The sequence below is a fragment of the Adiantum capillus-veneris genome, chromosome 26, assembly GCF_014529385.1.
Source record: "Adiantum capillus-veneris isolate H3 chromosome 26, ASM1452938v2, whole genome shotgun sequence".
NCBI classification, from domain to species: Eukaryota; Viridiplantae; Streptophyta; class Polypodiopsida; order Polypodiales; family Pteridaceae; genus Adiantum; species Adiantum capillus-veneris.
Genome location: NC_140956.1, coordinates 2,805,922 through 2,809,825, shown reverse-complemented (window position 1 = coordinate 2,809,825; position 3,904 = coordinate 2,805,922). Strand labels below are relative to the sequence as shown.

Sequence of the window (3,904 nt, the reverse complement as noted above, 5' to 3'; positions counted from 1 at the left end):
GCGCTTTACTGTAATTTATAACGGGTAGCTCACATTTCACATGTAAAGAATAGGTAAAATTCATGGCAAAAAGGCTAAAGCGTCCTAGGTAGAATGCCATCTCACTCTTCCAAGCTAGTAGAGTATTCCTTCCAAGCTACTTGTTGACCAACACTTCTAAAAGACCATATCTACCCCTCACCTTATGGACACATATCTCAAGGTCTCATATACCTAAATTTGTCAATATTTCTATCATATTACATTCAAGTACACATGTCTTGAAATTTCGTACCCTATCTTTAAAATATTTCATATTTTCTTGTAATTATTTTTTTATAAAAATGGTTAGAGACAAATTGCATGACTACTTTGAAACAATGCTGAAAACAATTTAAGCTTACTTCCCAAGATCATTTGGACGGTTTATCACCATGTAGATGAGCATAGATGAAGAGAACTTTTGAGGTTTCGATTCTAAAATGAATAGAATTACAAGGGCCTTTAAATAGAGGCTTTAGTGGAAGCAATCCATTCTCTATAACATCTCAAAAAATGCTCTTGCTGTGATTTGCTAGTGCAACTTTTAAAATGTACTTTGTGTGTGCTCTTTAGGTCTCTTATAGTTGGCCAAAGTTAACCATACATGTCATCTACATCATCTAAGTTCAATGTATCCATTGCAATTGCCTCCATGCGATCATTGCTCAATAGCTCCACCACACTCTAAAGCATCCAAAAAAACAATAATTAGTAACTAGAACAAGGCATGTCAATTATCTTTAGCTAAGTGACATGTCTAAATACAATATTACTTTCATCTAACCTCTTCATCAAAGCTCTCATTGAACCTTGATGGCTTTTTTATAATTCTACATGACCTGGTTACTTTAGACATCTACACAAGAAAGAACCATTAATCAAAAGGTGGCATTAACAATGTCAACATTTTCACACATTTAAATTGTTCAAATTAAGACTCACTGTTGAATGATTTTGATTACATATAGAAGGGGGGATTTGATTAGAGAGATCACCAAGTACCTACACACAATGAAATTTTTTATTGATCATTATCCACTCTAACAACATAAGAATTAACTCACAAACATACCTTCCTGCCACTTGAAGTTGGTAACTTCTTATTCTTTTTAAGAGGCTCTTTGCTCGAGGTGTTCTATGAGAAAAAGCTCACAGATTGTTTGTCATTGTTGTAATTTTATAGAATAAACTTAAAAATAGAGTTAACTCATGGTGCCAATGGTTACCATCACTGAAGACAGGCTTGCAAACTTTTTTGTTTTCATCTTTGGATTAATTGCATTTTCCTACAAACCACAAAAAATTAAGTAGAGTAGAGAGAAAGAGAGAGAAAGAAGATGTTGTGGTGGGTGAGACAAGTAAGAGTAGAGCTTATAACTTACAAAGCTATTTGATTCAATGTCATTGATCACTTGTTGACATGAATCAATGTTCAAGCATTGCACAACAATATCTTCATTTCTCTCAAAAGTCCCTAATAAGTCTCTCGAGTGAGAGGGAACCATGTTTTCCTAACAGCACTTTATAATCAATTTCTACTATATGAACATGAACATTTGAATTTCAAGAGTTTGTTAGTGTGAATTTCATTTACCTAACAATTAGCCTAAGGGATTTCTTTTTTGAAAATGGAGAGAGAGAGAGAGAGAGAGAGAGAGAGAGAGAGAGAGAGAGTCTAACTTTTTTATTAAGACACTTGTCTTGTAAATTACTCGTATCTTGACACATAAAATCCTCGAAAGTTACTTGATAGTCACAAGCATATTGTATCTCATGAGCAATGGCCGGTACATTGACAATTGTGCTTTTGTTCAATGGTGGCTCTACTTCATTCTAAAATGGTGCAACATTATCCTAAGAATTTAAATAAAAGCAATTAGATTCTATTAGATGACAAAATGGTAAGCAATACTCACTATGTTCAAAGCTAAGATTAAGAGAAAGGGTATAATCCCAAGAAAATAAAAAGAGATTATAATAGCATAAGAAAACTTTAGCAAACTCTAATGATAAAGAATGATGATTTCCTTTTTCTATTCTATCATTACAAGAATGACATGGACTTGCACTTTACAACTTCAAGCATGTGGAACAAAGATAAAAGAAACATTTTCCTAAAAGAGAAGACAAATGATATAAAATACTAATCTTTCCCACTTAATCACCCATATCTAACTTATAGTATTATCTAACAAGCCCTTGGACCTTCTGAATTCAATAAACATTTCTAGAGTGCACAAAGAAAAATAGAGTTCATATACACACATACTATCTCACATTTATGCACAATGTATTAAAATTAGGTAAGAAGATACCATCTAATCTACTTACAGTCAAAGCATTTTTCAAAACTATTGGATCTTGCTTATCTTTGCAAGAAGAATACTTCATTGTGCAATTTCTAAGGATCTCTTTAGTGAAGTGTTGTTCCCACGAGTCGATGTTTACAATATTGGCGATAGACAATTGCTTTTACCATTAACAATAGACAAGTAAGAGTCAAGGGTGGAGTCAAATATCACAACAATAAATTAAAACTTTAAGTTTCTTAGAATCACAAGCTCTTTAAAACTTACTCGTTGAGCTTGACTTCTTTGAAGATCGTGAGAGCCATCCAAGCAACCTTTATTAACATAAGGGTGAAGAACTTCATAGCTTGTTGGTACTTCCCCTTGTAGCCAGGTCTCCTAAAAAACATCCATATATAATTGTTTCAAAAGGATATGTCTATATTACAAGGTTTATAAAAGTCATTTTTCAAAGAATTACCTCATCGGTATCATCAAGGGTGATGACCCCTTGGACGAGGCCCGTATAGAATGCACTTCGAGGAGTCTTCTTTGTGCAATGTAGTTGATGCATTGCTCATAGCGCAACCTTGGGTAGACTCCATGGGAGGTATATCATCCTTGACAAACTCGTTCTAGAATGAATGAGAGAGAGAGAGAGAGAGAGAGAGAGATTAGAACAAGTGAGAGATACATAAAAAACTTACAAGATACATAACATACATATTGGTAATACCGTTTGTGGATTGGTGTGATTATGACCAAGACTTCGATCAATGTTGTCGCCTTGAGCATAGCATCTACGTCTTTTTGCGTCCACCATTCCTTTGCCACACTTTCTAATGTAGTTTCGATGTTCCAAGACCTTCATGTACACATCTTCAATTCGCCATGGCAATTCTCCAAGTTTTCCAAAGTGGAGAGGTGGAATGTGCTCCATATTTTCTCTGATAAAATCGAGAATTTGATCCGATTTTTCACGACTATTGCGGAGATTGATGAATGAAAAATCCTCTTTGTCTTGCCCGTAAAAACCCATGTCAAACAACTCTCTAATTTTTACCATGCCCTTGTTAAAAGATGCCCATGCTTCTCGATAATGTTTCACAAGGAAGGCTTTCCCAACGGTGGCATAGAAGTCACTAACTACATCGGGTCAAGTAGGTTTGACATGAGATTCGGTGTTGTATTCTAGGGCTTTGCTTTGTGAGGTTAAGCTCATATTCTCGGAAGAATGAAAAAGGGGTGATGTTTGACTCTTAGGAACAAATATGTGGCCACCCTCTAGTACCCTTTTAGACCAACCCACCAAAGCATGTCTATGGGCAACACTCTTTATGCCTATCTCACTCCAACCTTCACTAGTCATATACAAGCAAAGTTTTCCATTAATGCCACTGGAAAAAATAGCCTCAGAATATTCACTTGTACCACAAAACCTTTGCACAAAATTAACCAACTGATAGAGTGTCCCATGATATCACCTTGGAGTTAGTGTCAAAGCTCACATCTTCAAAGCTACGAGCCAAATTGAAAAGATTAAACAAAGAACACTAAATAAAGCTTGATTTTTTGCTAAAGAGAAAAGTATAATC

At 35.0% G+C, this 3,904-nt stretch overlaps 1 pseudogene; it reads right to left on the bottom strand.

Moving 5' to 3' along the window:
• Positions 1-615: 615 nt before the first annotated feature.
• Positions 616-3,531, bottom strand: LOC147422892 (uncharacterized; annotated as a pseudogene).
• Between the last annotated feature and the right edge of the window lie 373 nt (positions 3,532-3,904).